The sequence below is a fragment of the Marmota monax genome, unplaced genomic scaffold, assembly GCF_021218885.2.
Source record: "Marmota monax isolate L192 unplaced genomic scaffold, Marmota_monax_Labrador192_F-V1.1 WCK01_AAM20220418_F8-fsc00042, whole genome shotgun sequence".
NCBI classification, from domain to species: Eukaryota; Metazoa; Chordata; class Mammalia; order Rodentia; family Sciuridae; genus Marmota; species Marmota monax.
The window spans coordinates 916,322-934,278 of record NW_026693008.1 but is presented as its reverse complement, the minus strand read 5'-3'; the positions used below and the strand labels follow the sequence as shown (position 1 = coordinate 934,278).

Here is a 17,957-nt window from a genome sequence, read left to right as displayed (position 1 = left end):
GGCTCTGCCCCTTCTCTTCCTTCTCCCTTCTTTCCACCTTGAACTCCATGCAAGACCCCCACCTGGGGGTGGAAGAACATAAAACAAAAACAATAATGGCCTTCGGTGCCCCTACAGCCATCCCCTGTCCCACCAGGTGCTCCATTCCCTGGGGGAAAAGTAAATATTGCTGAGGCCAGTAACCGGGAGTCTCTGCGATCTCATCCCAGTCCATTTCCTAACTGGCACAGAATCCTGGGTAGATCTAGGACAGACCAGAACGTTGCTCTAAACAGGAAGCAGCGAGCACTCCGTTCCCAGAGCGTCCAGCCCAGGCCTTGGGACCTCAGAGGCAGGTGCGACCTCAGCCCTGCAGAACTGGAGAGCTGGATCACCTGGGGCAAGCTTCATACTGGGGAGGGGCTCCGCTCTCCCACCAAGGCCACAGGCCCCACCTCTGAGGAGGGTGAGGACTGCACTGAACTGGGCTCCTGAAGCACATGGCCCCCGAGCCAGGACAAGGGACCTGCTGAGTGACAGATGCCATTGTGAGCAGCAACCAAAAGGAGTCCCCAAGTGGAAATGGCCTGTGAAGGGTCTGCCCTGAGACCTGCAGAAAGCCATCAGCAGCACTGAAGAATGGGGAGGAATCTACAGAGCCAGAAGGGGCAGGTGTCACAGGTGAATTTAGAAGAGCAAAACCTGGATAGCCTTTGTCACCTCCAGGGCACTCCAGCCACAGGGAAGAAAGGAAGGACCGGGTAAGTCAAGCCCACCCAGAATGCGCCCTTCATCCGTTTATCCGTGGAATCCCTCCATCTCCTCTCCCTGGCTCACCCACCACACCCACTGAGATCATCTGCTGTGTCAGGCTGTGCCTTGAGGGCTGGATGGTGAGCAGACGTGCACACGCCCACCACACACACACACACACACACACACTCACACACACACACAGCTCTTCTATAGCTGTCTCTGATGCCGTAGAACAGAATTTTCTGCAATAAGGAAATACCTTAATCTGCATGGTCCTATTTGGTTGCTACAAGTGGCTGTTGAGGACTTAAAAAGGGGCTACTGTGAAGGGCGTGGTGGTGCACACCTGTCATCTCAGCTACTCGGGAGGCTGAGGCAGGAGGGTCCCAAGCCTGAGGCTGGCCTCAGCAATTTAACTAGAGCCTGTGTCAAAATTTTTAAAAGAGGGCTGTAGATATAACTCAGTGGTAAAGTACCCCTGAGTACTTAAGTAAATAAATATGTATGTGCGTGTGTGTATCCTTTATTCATATTTATATTTATTTACAGTTATTGTGACTAAAGGGCTGATAGCTTTTAATTAGATTTCATTTTTATTTATTTATATTTCAGTGTAAATAGTCACATATAGCTAGTGGCTACCAGGCTAGAGAAGAGAATAACCCTAGTTGGCTGTCCAGGATGTGCCTATGGATTAGAGAAAAAAAGAAGGAAAAGCAAGAAACATGGAAGAGATTCCAGAGGATTCCATGTCGTGCAGGTATTAGCAGAGCACCTCCCCACATACCCAGAGCCCTCTAGGCCAGTGAAAGAGCTCAAGTGCCCAGCTGACCTTCCTTCCTCTCCAAGCCCTCTGCATGCCCTCCTTAGTGGCAAAAGGTATAAATGAATGGCAGATGGGAAGACACTCAAGGTCCAGTGTGATAAAGTCTGTACCAGAGCTCCGAGGCCCTGAATGCGGATGCCCCCGATTCAATCTGATTCAAACTGCAGATCTGTCCTTCCCACACAGAGAACAACAAGGTCACCTTCACATCAGGTGACACAGATGTTCCGACATCATAGAAAACAAGGGTCCTAACACAGCAAGCCAGGCTCCACTCCACTCCGACCTGACATATCCCGGATGAGGACATCAGGAGCTGCACCTCGATGTCAATGGCACTTGTTCAAGAGGTCACCTTGTCCCCTCTCTAATGATGCCCAGGGCACAGGAGTTGGGAAATGATGATCTCTACCTTTTCTGAGAAGCTGGAAGGATCTCCCTGCTCCAGCCAAGTGCATGAAGGAATAATACTTAGCCAATCCCTGGGAATTTCCACGCATGCCCAGGTTGGTGGGATGCCTAATGGAAGGGGACCCTCAAATCACCCACAGATCCAGACCACCATTTCTCTGAACTCAGTTACATATTAGAAATTGGCAATCACCCTACCAAAGTCACAGGGATCACATGAACACCAAAATACCAGCCAGGTGCAGTGTGCAGTGTGCTCACCTGTAATCCCAGCAGCTCAAAAAGGCTGGGGGTGTGGCTCAGTGGTTAAGTGCCCCTGAGTTCAATCCCCAGTATAAAAAAAAAAAGATATAGACATACAAACCCGCTGCCAGGTCACCCCACACAGATGCGTCCTTATTTCCCACACATTTCAAAACTTAAGAATCGATGAAATTTTGTTCATTATCGCTCTATGACTGTTTGCAAATCAGAATACTCTTCTAGCTCTTCTCTAATTTACACCTGCTAATTCTTGTACTACTCCAAACGGGACTGATGTTATCACCCCCATCGAACATATAAGAAAATAAGAGCAGAGGTCTGGTGGGGTCCCAGAGTTTAGAGTCAGACAGATCTGACAATCCTAACAGAAAGATTTCCTGCATCCTATTGTAGGAATTCATCGAAATTAAAGCTGTGGGGTTTTTTTAGCTCTTTTGCCTAGTATTCTATATCTCATGAAATTCTGAAAACTTGTTATACATTAGCAAACTGGTTAAGGGGCACTACAATCTGCCACCCACATCTATAGGACAGACACAGGTAGGACCTGCTTTACCTGTACTTCACCTTTGGGCAGGGATGCATTAAAAACATCCCTTGGAATACAAGTAAAGATAAATGTTGGCGACGATGTGGGGAAAGGCACACTCCTACATTGCTGGTGGGACTGCAAATTGATGCAGCCACTGTGGAAAGCAGTGTGGAGATTCCTCAGAAAACTTGGAATGGAACCACCATTTGACCCAGTTATCCTACTCTTTGGTATATACCCAAAGGACTTAAAATCAGCCTACTACAGTGACGCATCAATGTTTATAGCAGCTCAATTCACAATAGCTAAACTATGGAACCAACCTAGGTGCCCTTCAACAGATGAATGGATAAAGAAAGTGTAGTATATATGCATAATGGAATATTATTCAGCCATAAAGAAAAATGAAATTGTGGCATTGATTAGTAAATGGATAGAACTGGAGACTACCATGTTAAGTGAAATAAGCCAATCCCCCAAAACTAAAGGCTGAATGTTCTCTCTGATGTGTGGATGCTAACACATAATAAGGATCAGGGAGGGAAGAATAGAAATTCATTGAATTAGACAAAGGGGACTGAAGGGAAGGGGGCATGGAGAGGGGCATGGGAATAGGAAAGACAGTAGAATGAACAGGATATAACTTTCCTGTGTTCATATGTGAACACACGACCAGGGAAACTCCACGTCATGCCCAACCACAAGAACGGGAAGTTAGACTCCATGTACGTATAACTCAACGACATTCAGGTGACTAAACCAAGATCCATGAAAACCTCCTGTTTCCCACAGGACACTAAAATGTTACTAACGGCCTAAGCATAAATGGGATCATGACCATCAGACCGAAATTCAGGACCAAGAGAAGTTTCCGAATGATTGCAGAAAGAACTCACTGCTCCACACTGACATGATCTGAAGTGACACTGGGATGTACAGAGCACAGCAGCGTGATTAGGGAGAAGGGCCAAGCCACCCATGGATGACAGGGGACCCAGCCGGTGTTTATGGCGACGACACATCAATGAGTCTGCTATAAGAGTTTCTCATCTTATAGATCTGGGGACTCTGCCTGGCTGGGTAATGCTATTAATAAATCTGAACAGATGAGAATGGGGATTTACAGAGTTCCACTAAGGGATAACTCAGTCATTGCCTCTTCACCCCAGGAACTGAGAATTCCTTTACCCTCAATTCCATTGCATCCCTTCTCTCTCCACTGGGTCCAGCTGTGAATATCTGTCTTTTGGGAAGAGGAAGGGGGAGAGGTAATGCATGGCCACTGGGAACTTTTACCTCTTCTTTCAGTTGTAGATGGACACAATACCTTGATTTTATTTATTCATTTCTATGTGGTGCTGGGGATGGAACCCAGGGCCTCACACGTGCTAGGCAAGCGTTCTACCACTGAGCCCCAACCCCAGCCCCCTGGAAATCTTTACTTTTAAAACATCCAGGGCCTGATCTTGTCATCTCCACGAGAAACTCTTGATCTCAAACAGCGTGGGATGAGACCAAAAGGCCATCTTCAAGAATTATTTTATGCAAATGCATATGCTCCCCCGGCATGGACACTCGAATGGTCATCAATGAAATTCTGCTTTCTCAGCCACTGTCCTGAGATTTCTCGGCTCACTCATCTTCATTTCCAAAGGAGCTAGCGCCAAGTTTCTCAGACTCTACACCAAATACAAGCGGAAGGATTAACGTCACGGAGCAAGACATTCTCAGATGTATGGAGAGGGATTCGGACAAGGATCAGGGCACATGCCAATGGCTGGTATGCACCAGCCTCTGACCAGCATGTGCTTTGATTGAGTCCTTCTGTCAGAGCTGCCGATGAAACCCAGCCACGGAGCTGGACAGGGTGAGGGCCAGGCATAGGGCACCACTGCCCACCTGCTTCCCCACCCTCCACACTAACTCAAAGGAGGGACAAGCCTGGGGACCAGGCCCAGGGATCTGCAAATGCATTTCTAAGGAGAGTGGCAGGTCTTCACCACCCAGATGGAAGGCATCCTTACCAAGTGCCCCAGGGGAGGTCCCCTCTCCAAGGCAGCCAGCTCCAGGGAGGAGAACCCTCTGGGAGAAAATTGCTTGTAGCAATTCCCCTCTTCTCCCGTTTCCATCTGCTCCTGGGAGGAGGGGGCCATCCTTCAGAGATGTAAACTGGGTCAGAGATGACAAATGCATCTTCAAGCCATTTCCAAGTAACAAACTACAGTCATTACTTTTCCCATTATTTCTCAGAATGACATACAGAATTCCAATAAGAGGGTCAGAGGTTGTCCTTTAATGAAGGTTCTTCTTTGGGGCAACATTACTGTAGATGGGAGAGGGTCAGTCATAGCACAGGGACAACATGCCCCCTGACCATGACCTTAGAGACAGGGTCACCCACAAAGTCAAGAGCAACCAACAGCCAATTCCCCTTGCTCTGGCTCTCCAAATCTGAATTCTTGCTTTCAAAAATGTTTCCAGCCGGGCACAGTGATGCACCCCTGTAATCCCAGTGGCTCGGGAGGCTGAGGCAGGAGGATCACGAGTTCAAAGCCAGCCTCAGCAACTTAGCAAGGTCCTTAGCAACTCAGTGAGACCCTGTCTCTAAATAAAATACAAAATAGGGCTGGGGATGGGGCTCAGTGGTCAGTGGCCCTGAGTTCAATCCCAGTTACCAAAAATAATGGGGGGAGGGGCTGGGAATGTGGCTAGGTGATTAAGCACCCCTGGGTGGTTCAATTCCTGGTACCCCTCAAAAATTAAAAAGTCTCCAACAACAGAGATTCCTTATCAGAAGTCACAAAGTGGAAATCTGGAGACTGAATATTGCTTATGCAAATATTTTATTTTTTCAACACAAGTTTTGGGAGGTTTGTTTGGTTGTTTTAAGTTTGCAGTTTCTTAGGCCAGGTGCACACTCTCTCATGCAGCCACTACGCCTCCGGCCCACTGATTCTGACTCACCCAAGCAGACCAGCATCATTCTTGTGTCACCTCCCTGGCTCTTAAAGGTACGGAGCTCACAGCCCCCGTTTTCTACAGTCAGGGTGGAAAACCACAAAACACCCTCTCTACCAAAATCATACCCCTCCCCATTTGAACACCGCCTGTGGATCTCCCTCAAACTCAGAATACTAACACCCTCGTGGGGGGAACTGACTCAGGAAGAGATCATCACAAATGAAGAGAAGCAACACGAAAGCATGAACAGGAGAGCCCCATCTCTGCCCGAGAAGGCTACAGGGGATTCCAGAGCCAGGGGCCATCTGACCTAGGAGGAAGGGGAGCACAGCATGCAGATCCAGAGGCCCCGGGAGACAAAGACACTCCTGGAAATGAAGAGCAGGAGCATGCAAGAGCTGAACCTCAGGAGCACGCCCTACTGCCCCATCTCAGTGTGGACCTGGCTCGCCTTTGACATCCCACGCGGAGCAGGCAAGAGGAGCCTGATGAAGCAGCCTGTCAAGACATTACCAGGCTTGTATAATCCCCAGAGCTAAATCGGAGCCAGGAGTCATGAGCTGGCCGATCTGGAATGACTGGTGAGGCCTTTTGCCCAAAGAGTCACACAAAGAGGCCCTGTCACTCCAACGGGCACCGCCAGCCGCCCAGACTTCACAATTCTTTTCTTTTCCTTTATGTCCAATGAGGCCCTTTCCAGCTCTTCCCAGACATGGCTCTCGTGTTTACCTGATCTTCCTCCTGCACTGAATGACTACAGTGTCCAGGCAGAGGCAGCCAGGGGCTGGCCGGGCGTGGGGGTGCACACTTGTCATCCCAGCAGCTCAGGAGGCTGAGGCAGGAGGATGGCACATTCAAAGCCAGCCTCAGCAACTTAGTGAGGCCCTAAGCAACTTAGTGAGTCCCTGTCTCTAAATAAAATATAAAAAAGGCCTGGGGATGGGGCTCCATGATTGATCTATATCAAGGGCTTCCTCTGTGCTAGGCACTATACCGGTGTGAGTATCTAATTCAATTTTCACTACAATCCCCTGAGCGATGAGATGCTATTGGACCAATTTTACTCATTAGGAAGCTGATGATCTCAGAGGTGCAGAGACATTTCCACAGATCACATAGCTGGTAGGTGACAAGGGTGAGAACACTGTTTGGACCAGTGTGTCGACTGCAGAAGATTTGGAAGAGAATGTCCTTTGCCTCTGACACGAACACATGCAGGAAGGAGAAAATACCAACCAGAAGCCCTGGGCGTGGTTGTGCATGGCTGTAATCTCTGTGTCTCAGGAGGCTGAGGCAGGAGGATGGTGAGTTCAAAGCCAGCCTCAGCCACTTAGCAAGGCCCTAAGCAACTCAGGGACACACTGTCTCTAAATAAAATACAAAAAAGGGCTGGGGATGTGGCTCAGTGGTTAAGCACCCCTGAGTTCAATCCCTGGTACCAAAACAAAGAGAGAGACACAAGTGCATTTGAAAAAAATGTAGAAGATTAACAAAGGAGTCAAGCTCAAAAGAAAAAGGGATGAGAGAACTCGAGGCTGGGATTCAGAGGATCCCACTGGCTGACCAACTGCAGCAGGTCTTGAATAACTACTCATATCGGCACCCCCAACAGAGAAAGCTCAGGGGACGGCAGAATATTCTAACTTGGACTTTGCCATCAAGGAACTAAAGAGATGCAGCATCTCCTTTATTTCTCTACAGGAACATGATGTGATTTTCACTGTGCTTAGTGCCTATTTAAACTTCTCCATCCTTCCTCCCACCCCTCACCCCAGAGATCTAGAAGTCTCAGCTTCTAGGGCTCATTAGTAAAAGCCTGGAGCTTTACCATGTTCATCGAAGAAAGCAAGAACATCATAACTCAGAACTGCAGAAGAGGCCAGGTCCTGGGCATCACCAGGGCAGAGGGTCAGGGACACAGGGTGGAGACTGAGGCCAAGGACCAGGCTATTGTTACAGGCAGGAGGCCAGTGGTCTCTCGCGTCCAGCTTCCGATCTTTTTAAAGAGAGACTTTGAAAACAGTTGCCAGACGCCTGAGAAACCTCCCAATATTTTTAAGTGTTTTGTTACTATCTCAATGCGCCCTTGGGTGAGTTACTTAGCCTCTCTCCCGCTTGGTTTCCTGATCTGTAAACTATAGATAATAACAACACCTGGGTCACACGGTTGTTGTGGAGTTGAAATGAGTTAATTCATCCAAAATGCATAAAAAGCTCCCTGGCCCAAGGTCAATACTCAGGGTTTATATCATCATCATCCAATCGCCAGGTCCATGGGCCACCAGGGCTGGAAGGTCACTTTGAGGGTGGGATGCTCTTCCCTTCTCTTTGTTCTCCCAACCCCTGGACAGTAGTGGGTACACCATGAGCAGCAGTGTTTCCTGGGACAATCCCCGAACAATCAGCTCCACAAAGTGCTCCCCTATCACCAGCCCAGTCCCACAGTTATGGTGTGGCTGTGAGGTGTCCCCAAAAGCTCACAGGTGAGACAATGCAGGAAGGTCCAGAGGAGACATGACTGGGTTGTGAGAGCCTTAACCCAACCAGTGAATGGACCCCTGATGGGATTAACTGGGTGGTGGCTGGAGGCAGGTGGGTGTGGCTGGAGGAGGGGGCATTGGGGGCGTGGCTTTGGGGTCTCTATTTGTCTCTGGAGAGTGGAGTCTCTCTCTGCTTCCTGATCACCATGTGAGCTGCTTCCCTCAACCACACTCTTCCTCCATGATGTCCTGCCTCCCCTCGAGCCCCGAGGGATGGAGCCTGTTGTCTGTGGACTGAGACCTCTGAAACCCTGAGCCCCACATAAACTCTTCCTCCTCTGCAGTTGTTCCGGTGGGATCTTTTAGTCACAGCAGTGAGAAAGCTGACATCCCCCTGGCCTCAAAGGCTGTGAGAGGCCCCAGGGCAGACAGCCTTGCCCTAGGACTGCCCCACAGCCCAGCCCCCAGGGCCCCTGCGGTTTGTTTGTGCCTTCTGAATTCCACTCTGTGTTGGATGGTGAGGTTCAGAGAGGATGGGAACAGATGGCAGTCCCTGGAGTGCCTCCTTGTCACCACTGAGCCATCAGGAACCCACAGCCACTCCTGCCTGCCCTGTCATTTGCTTACAAGGCCACCTGCTGGGGAAAGTCCCCACGAGTGCCCTGGGTCCATATGGTGTTCTGGAAAGGGGCCCGAGTCAGGTGGGGGAAGTGAGAAGCCCTGCTCCTCCCCACCTGGCCCCCCCAAACCTCCAGAGACTGTTATCAGGGGTCTCCTCCCAGCCGGTCTCACCCTGGGATGACCAAATATGAAAGGATCGGCAGACTGACGGTGGACAATAACGGTCTTGGATGTTCAGGGTCACTCGACATGGGTCAGAGCCCAGACTGGACGCTGTGGACACTCCTCACCTGGAGCCCGTGAACTAGGGGTTAATATCCCCACTTCACACACAGGCCATGTGCCACATGCCGAAGGGCACAGCTCCATCACGATCCCTTCATCGGGAAACCCCAGACAGCCTCTGTGCCCTGGAGGAGGGTCTCGTCTCCCCCAGGATGAGTGACAGGCCTGGAGAATGGCCTGGGCTCAGCAGATGGCCTCCTGGCCACCGGGCTCTCTTCCCCTGAGCTCCCCTGGGAATCTGTCAGCACTATGCATTGCGTTGAGCACACGGGGGACATTCCTGTATGACACAGCTCAACAAAAACGTGTCAGGTGAGTTTTTAAACCCTTTTAGCTAGTTATGACACAGAATTGTCTTTTTTACATCTGTTTATTCATTTATTCACACCTTCACTCATTCATTCTGGGGATCGAGTCCAAGAACGCTTTACCACTCACCTACATTCCAGCCTTTTTCTATTTCTTTTATTTTGGGACTAAGGACTGAACCCCACGGTGCTTAACCACTGAGCCCCATCCCCAGCCCTATTTTGTATTTTATTTAGAGACAGGGTCTCACTGAGTTGCTAAACCTGGCTTTGAACCTGAGATCCTCCTGCCTCAGCCTCCCAAGCCTCTGGGATTACTTTGCACAATCTTTTGAATTCTTGACTCCACCATGAACTGCACCCTGACTACTTGATTTACTACTACAATCTACTACCCCTAAATGTTTTCAATTCTCCAACTGGGCTCTACTTTTTTGTTTGTTCATATGCCTTAACAACTTCTAATACACTCCAAAATCTACTAGCCATGTTTATGTATCACAAATCCACCCGACTAGACCATGCACCTGCCAAAGGAAAGACTCTGATTTTTCTTTCTTTCTTTCTTTCTGGTACCAGAGCTGTTTACTGTACAAGGATGCTGACCATTTACCGCAGACCGGAGCCCATAATGTTGACAGATGCATGTGATGACCAGTAAACAAACACAGAAAGGGTTGGGGCTGAACTTAATTTAATAAGTTGCCTGAGCACTGGGATACTCATTTTAATTCTCAAGGACCCAAGGTCAATTGGATGCTGGAAGCCTGGTCCTCTAATGGCCCGACAGTTTCATTCTATAAGTGAATGAAGAAAGGCCTGGCCAAACGATCATGCAAACCCTTGGCAGCAATTACCTATTCATGTTCTGATCTTCTCACAGGAACCCTGATCTTCTCGAGGGTAAGGGAGGTGTCTCCGTGAATGCCTGCGTTCCTTAGCCCCACGTCAAGGGCTACAACAAAGTGGTACCTCACTGAAATGAGGAAGGGAAGAAAGGGGAGAGGTGGGTGGGGTGGGGACAGGGAAGGGACTTTAACTTGGGACCAGAATCCAGAAGAAGAAGGCTAAAGGACTCCAGGCAGAAGAGAAGGTGAGCACGCATCTGGACCCATTCAGCATCCCCCGTGCAAAGATGTTGAGATTCTAGACAAATGTTCCAAACGTCATCCTAGAGGTCGAGCTGAATGTTACAGGAAGAGACTTGTCAACCTGCCTTTCTTCTTCACCTGATGCGGTCACTGTTCTTCTTGGGCCAAGATGAGTCACTGGTTAGTGGTTTTTTTTTAGTATCAGGAATTGAACTCAGGGGCACTTAACCACTGAGCCCCATCCCCAGCCCTTTATATATTTTATTTAGAGACAGGGTCTCACTGAGTTGCTTTGGGCCTTGCTAAGTTGCTGAGGCTGGCTTTGAACTTGAGATTCTCCTGCCTCAGCCTCCTGAGACACAGAGATTATAGTTGTGCACAACCATGCCCAGGGATTCTCGTTGGTATTTTCTCCTTCCTGCAAGGACAAAAGTTCCCCATGTGTCCGTGTTGGAGGCAAAGGACTTTCTCTTGCAAATCTGTCTGCCTCTGTGTCTTCTGCAGTCCACACACTGGTCCAAACAGTGTTCTCATCCTTGTCACCTATCAGCTATGGGACCTGTGGAAATGTCTCTGCAGCTCTCAGACCATCAGCTTTCTAACAAGTAAAACTGGTCCAATAACATCTCATCGCTCACAGGATTGTAGTGAAAATTGAATTAGAGACTCACACCCGTACAGTGCCTAGCACAGAGGAAGCCCTCGATATGGATACCTGCAGGCGATGTCTCAGACAGAGCTCAGGCGTACCCTGGTACACATGTGCTTGTTGTCTGCCCCAGTCTGCAGGTGAGGGAGTGCACCTGGGAGATGAAGCCTGTCCCTTGACATGAAACCACTCTGGAATGGGAAAGCTGGAGTTTGACCCACAATGAAAACTCACACTTCAAGCTAAAACTTCTACTGTCTCCAACTCTTGTTCTAACACACAGTGACGTGATCCCTTCTCCACTCTGCCTTGGATGATTTCTTCTTCCTTATGCCTGACTTACACACACCTGAGGCCACAAACACATACTCTGAGCACAAGACTCAGAGACAGATGGAAACCAGCAGTAAAGATCAAAAGTTGGGGGCTGGGGATGTGGCTCAAGCGGTAGCGCCGCTCGCCTGGCATGCGTGCGGCCCAGGTTCGATCCTCAGCACCACGTGCAAGACAGAGATGTCTGCAAGACAGAGATGTTGTGTCCACCAATAACTGATAAATAAATGTTTAAAAAAAAAAAAAAAGTTGGTGCCCATTGAGCAGTGTGTTCTAAAGCCAAACAAACACCCATCATAAGACCCAGCTCTTCTACACCTACAGAAATACAAAGACTGCTGTGTCATCAAAAACACGAGGTCAAGAACAAATGTTCAAATGTGGTATATATACATATACAGAATGGAATATCACTCAGCCATAAAGAAGAACGAAATCATGGTGTTTGCCAGTAAATAGAAGGAACTGGAGACTATGATGCTAAGTGAAATAAGCCAATCCCAAAGAATCAAAGGCTGAATGTTCTGATATGTGGATGTTAACACACAATGGGGCAAGAGTGAGAAGGGACAGTCACTGGATTAGACAAAGGGGAATGAAAGGTGTGGGTAAAAATAGAAAAGACAGTGGAATGAATGGGACAGAACTTTCCTCTGTTCATATATGAATGCACGACCAGTGAAACTCCACATCAGGTACAACCACAAGATACAACCACTCCATACATGGAGTCTTACTTCCCACAAGAATGGGAAGTAAGACTCCATGTATGTGTGATAGGTCAAAAATGCACTCTACCGCCCTTTATAACTAAAAAGAACAAAAACAAACCCCAAAAAAATCTTCATTGAAAATAACCTTAAACTACAAACTACCCAGATGCCTAAAGTAGTTTGTAACAATAAAAATATTAAGTACAATATATCAGAACACATGGAGAACTCTTATCCTCGCAGGAAGGTTAAAATACTGCATACTGTATCTAATAATACAGTAGCTTGTAATAACAAATGTTAAGGCATGATCACGCAATGGAATATTATACTATCAATAAAAATTACTGATTCAACAAATGGATGTATCTTTCACACATTATGTCGTCACACATAAAAACGTACAGACTATAGTTAGTTTTTATTTATTTGAAATTCACAAGCAGGTGAAACAAGTGTACAGTAGTAGAGACAGTCCAGAGCTGACCCCATTGGCGAGGCAGCACAGAGTGGGAAGGCATACCAGGGAATTGGCAGGGTTGCCACAAAGCTCCACATCTTGAGCCGGTATTGCTTATGAAGGAATATATAGGCTTTGTGTTTATATTAATGTACTTTATGTATTGAAAACTTTGATTTAAAAAAGAAAAAAAGGACAAAGGCAATAAAAATATCAGAATCCATTCCACTGCAGAAGTTCCCTGCAGGTTCTGGGGCAGCGGCCAAGATGGCGGGCTTTGGCGCTGTCCACAGGAGAAGTGCTGACTTGGACTTTGGCTGAGACCTGACACAATCTTGAGTGGGGAGTGGGGAGGGTAGAGACAGGATGCCTCCAACAGAGTCCCAGCCAAGTGCACCAGCTGCTCTCGGGCCCCACTGTCAGCTCTCGGGCCTGCAGACGTTTGTAGAAAAAGCTGGAACACTCAGTTCACGCACAGCTGAGCCAGTGTGCTCATTCCACATGCTGCTCCTGTGGTCACCTTCAAAATTCATCACTGTTTTGTAGTTTCTTGCACATTTGATAGTTATCAGTTGATACATTATGTTAGTTGGCTAATTGGTGATTTCTTCCCCCCCACCTCCTTTTATTAGTGGAGATTTAAACCAGGGGTGCTTTACCACTCAGCTACATTCCTAGCCTTCTTTTGGGTTGTTTATTTTGAAACAGGGTCTCATTAAGTTCTTTAGGGTCTCCCTAAGTTGCTGAGGCTGTTCTTGAACTTGTGCTCCTCCTGGGTCACCAGCTCTCTTTCTTCCCTTATCTTAGCAGAATCACATTCCTCTAAGATGTTTATCTCCTCTGTCCACAAAGGATTCAGGCAAAGCGGGAGACTGTTAGAATCCATTCATTTTATTATGAGGTACATTATTATATCAGTCACCCATATTCTGTGGGAGAGGAGGATCCTATACGCCAAGGCTGGACAAGGGAGATGCACCAAAACTCCTGCAGATGTGATCTTGACATCAGTGCCAAGACAATTCCATAGGAAAAGGCGTCTCTTCAGTAAGCGGGGCTGGGATAACTTCGTATTTATATGCAAGAAATAAAACTGAGACTCCTCCTCACATTGCCTCCCAAAACAAGCAAAAATCACTCCCACTGGGTCACAGACCTACATAGAAGACATAAAACTATAAACCCTTAGCAGTTATAGGACTAAATCTTGGTGACCTTGCGCTAGGCAAAGCCTTCCCAGATATGAACCAAAAAACACAAACAAAACTTAAAAATAGGCAAAACTTCATGCTACAAATGATACTATCAAAACCGTGAAAAGATGACCTCACAGATTGAGAGAAAATACCTGCAAATCACACAAATGTTAAGGGCTGGCATCCATATAGAAATATTAAAATTCAATAGTAAAAGAGACAACTACAGATGTTTCTCGATTTACAATGGAGATAGGTATGAATGATCCCATTTTTAAATAGAAAATATCATTAAACAGAAAATGTACTGAATACCCCTAATCTACCCCCATCAAGGCCCAGCAGGCGGTCCACCACATAGCACAGTCCTTGACACTTATGATCAGATGGCTGAAGGGGACCTGTGGCCACTGCCGCTGCCCAGCATTGTAAGAGTACTGTGCCATGTTTCACCAACCCAAGACCATGACTTAAAATTCAGTGTATGAGCCGGGTGGGGGGTCACATGATTGTAATCCCAGCAGCTCGGGAGGCTGAGGCAGGAGGATAGCAAGTTCAAAGCCAGCCTCAGCAACTTAGCGAGGCCCTGAGCAACTCAGTGAGACATGGTCTCTAAATAAAATGCGAAATAGGGCTGGGGATAGGGCTCAGTGGTTGAGTGCCCCTGGGTTCCATCCCTCAGTACCAAAACAAAACAAAAAGAAACACACTTTATAAATATCATATAATAGTAATATAATATATTACACTGTAGGCTGTGAATATTGATCCAAAAATACTGATCTATTGGTACCAACTGTAGAAAGTAAGAGGCCAGGGTAATTAGAGGGTGAGTTTTAGAGAGTATAAGAAAATCAAATGCGTGCGCCAAGCCTCAGTGGTAGAGCATTTTCCTAGCATGAGTTGGGCCCTAGGATTTATCCCCATCAACTCCCCCCTTTAAAAAAAAAAAAAAACCCTCAACTTACATAACAGGGATAACAATACACACACACACACACACACACACATCCAAAAAAAATAAATAAATAATGCCTTCAATTAAAACTGCAAGAAACAGAGTTACAATCACATGATTTCGAAACCTGGAGGGAGATACCAGAGAAACACCTTGCAGAGTTAAAAGTGTTGCCCTCTGAGATCTGACCCTGAGGAGGGGGAGGTGGTCATTCTGTGTTTTCAAGCTGGGACTTTCCAAGAAATGGAGGAGGCCAAAGATCCCCCTTCAAACTTCACTTCTTGAGATCAACTCAGAAAGACTTCAGACACATCACTCAGAGTATCAAGAATGAATTTACTGAAGGACAGGAAAGGGAAAGGGGACACTCTTAAGGGACAGAGGGGGTCCTCTCAGAGAGGAGAGGGACCATGTGCCTCTCTGCACTCCAGTTTTATTAGGATCCCAGAGAAGTTTCCAGAGAGTCCCGCCCAGGTCCACCTCTTGACTTTTGACTGACAGCAGGATGACATCAGATTTTCAAGTCCCCACTGTCCTTGGCAATACGAGGTCACCTGGGCCCATGCTGACTGGCTGTCATTGGAATCTTAACCATGCATTCTTACAGAGTTTATGGTTACGGGGAACTAGCCTAATCTCCTAGAGTTTCAGGATCTGGTCACAAAAATCTCCTGGGCTCCTCCCATTGACATTATCCTGTGCCTGCATTCCTCCTGCTGGGGAATGTGACATGTCCTTTCCATGGAGGCCAGGCAGGGCTGCAGGTCAATTGCTTCTTGGAAAAGAAAGCACGTGGGGCTTAGCACCGTGGGCCCATTTTATGGAATTACTCTCTTAACCTCATGTTCCCACTATCCTCATCTGTCTGTCCCCTGACACTTACAGACTGATATGTCTTTGTGAAGACTCTTCAATGTCTTAAAATCATCTACTTTCAATACTTTGGATTTAAAATTGAAATTAAATACGGCAGGAGCTGCAGCACATACCTATAATTCCAGGTACTTGGGAGGCTGGGGCAGAAGAATTGCAATTTAGCCAGCCTGGGCAACTTAGCAAGAACTCATCTCAAAATGTAAAAAGGGCTGGGGATGTAGCTCAGTGGTACAGCAACCCTGGAAATACCAAGTACCAAGGGAAAAAAATGAAATAAAATAAGAACATAACAACAATAACAACAAGAAAAATCCAAGTTCAAGATGGGACTCAAAAACAACAGAGTCCAAAATCCACGTCTTGATCAGCCTACTCTGTAGCCTGACTCTTGGGACGACCTTGCCCTTGTGAGACTTATATAAATGGTTCTTGGAAAGGCCAAGAAAACATCTTTCATAATCCAAGTCGTTTTTAACATCATCACCCACATGGGTCAATGCATGGTGCAGAAGAGATGGAATCCTTCAGGGGACAGGCTCCCCCCCTCCCCCCCACACCCTCCCTCCCTCCACCCCTCCCACCCCCACCCCTGCTAACACACCCCAAGCTGAGCAATGCTAATAGCTAAGGCAGAGCTGCAAAGCTGGCAGTCTCCCCATAAGTATGAAGAGCTCTCACATGCCACAGGTATTTGAACATGTTTTTCTCTGCTTCTACCCATGGGGACAGGATCCCCAGAGATGACCTCATTTGAATCCAGCTGCAGAGAGCAGGCCTCCTCCTAGGAGAAAATGTCTCAGCTCTCACATGAGAGAAAGGGTGGAGAAATCTTCCCTCCAAAACAGGGACCCACGTTTTCATTAACTAACGTGCAGAAACTTCTCGATCATCAGAAAAGAAACCGACGACCTTCAAGGACAGAGGAACTCACTGCCAACCCCCCAAACAGGACATTATCACAAAACAGCTCTGGTGAAGGATGAATCCCTCACCTAACAGGATTCTCAAGCCTCAAATCAAACATCTAGATATACAGGGCGCGGTGGCGCACACCTGTAATCCCAGAGGCTCAGAAAGCTAAGGCAGGAGGATCCCAAGTTCAAAGTCAGCCTCTGCAACTTAGTGAGGTCCTAAGCCACCAAGCAAGACTCTGTCTCTAAATAAAATATGAAAAGGAGCTGGGGGTGTGACTCAGTGGTTAAGTAGCCCTGGGTTCAATCCCCAATACCAAAAAAAAAAAAAAAAAATCTAGATCTAAGTCCATTTCTTGTTTACCAAAGAAAGAAAAAATGATTATCATTCTGTCTCATCCTCAAGGGTTCATTATGCCCCAAGATCAGAAGAAATAAATAAAAGTATAAACTTATCAGAAATAAATGCTTCTTGGGTTCAATCTCCAGTATCACACACACAAAAAAAATAATAATAAAGACAGAAATATTTCCTGCCATGATTGCAGATCACATTTGTGACAGTTTAAATGTAAGCCTGTTTAGGAATTGCAGTGCCCTGCTTGTGATCACGGCTATAAGTGGGGCTGCCTGGGCTGTTGGGTGACCAGTTCTGACCAGGAGCTGCCTCCAGTTTATCTCTGAACCCTGCAGGAGGATTGCTGGCAGCAGGAATAGATGTCTGCACAGGCACATATCTGCCCCAAGGCCTCCCACGTTCTCCCCTTCCATCTTTTCACCTGCTCCTGTGGCCAGGGCTCCAGTCCCAGGGTTGTAGGGATGATGCAGGAATCAAAGTCAGTGCAGCACTAGGTTGGGAATACACCATCAATCTGCCCTTAAAAGAAACACCTACTCCTCCTCGGTAAACAAGAGTATCCCCACCAGGCAAGCCAGCGGCCTGCCGAATTGGGGGTGAGCCACTCATCCAGGCACCAGAGACTCGGGCTGAAATGATCCTTGCAAAATTCTCAACTTGTTGATGGATGCAGAACTAGACAGGGAGGTGGGACCAGAGAGGGAAGAGAGGCATTTTAAGATAAGGGGGAGGGTACCCCCCGGAGGATCCACAGTCAAACCTCTGAGAAGCAATTACTTTGCATTTCTTTAGGGACAACAGAATACTAGACCACTTCCAGGGCAGTAGGCAGAATTTGAAAATGGAAATGAAGGTTCCCAGCAGAGACAAGTCAGGACTACCTCCAGAGGGAAGGCCTTTGCAAGATGGGAGCTTAGCTAGAGGTAATGACATTGCATGCCCTGAGCTTCACCCTTGCACAAGAGGCCTACCTGGGTCCCAACCCCCAA

General features: G+C 47.4%; 1 protein-coding gene across 18 annotated transcripts in view; it reads right to left on the bottom strand.

Moving 5' to 3' along the window:
• The window catches only part of Magi1 (membrane associated guanylate kinase, WW and PDZ domain containing 1), a 619,206-nt gene that overhangs the window by 450,922 nt on the left and 150,327 nt on the right, over positions 1–17,957 (bottom strand). The window lies entirely within an intron of this gene.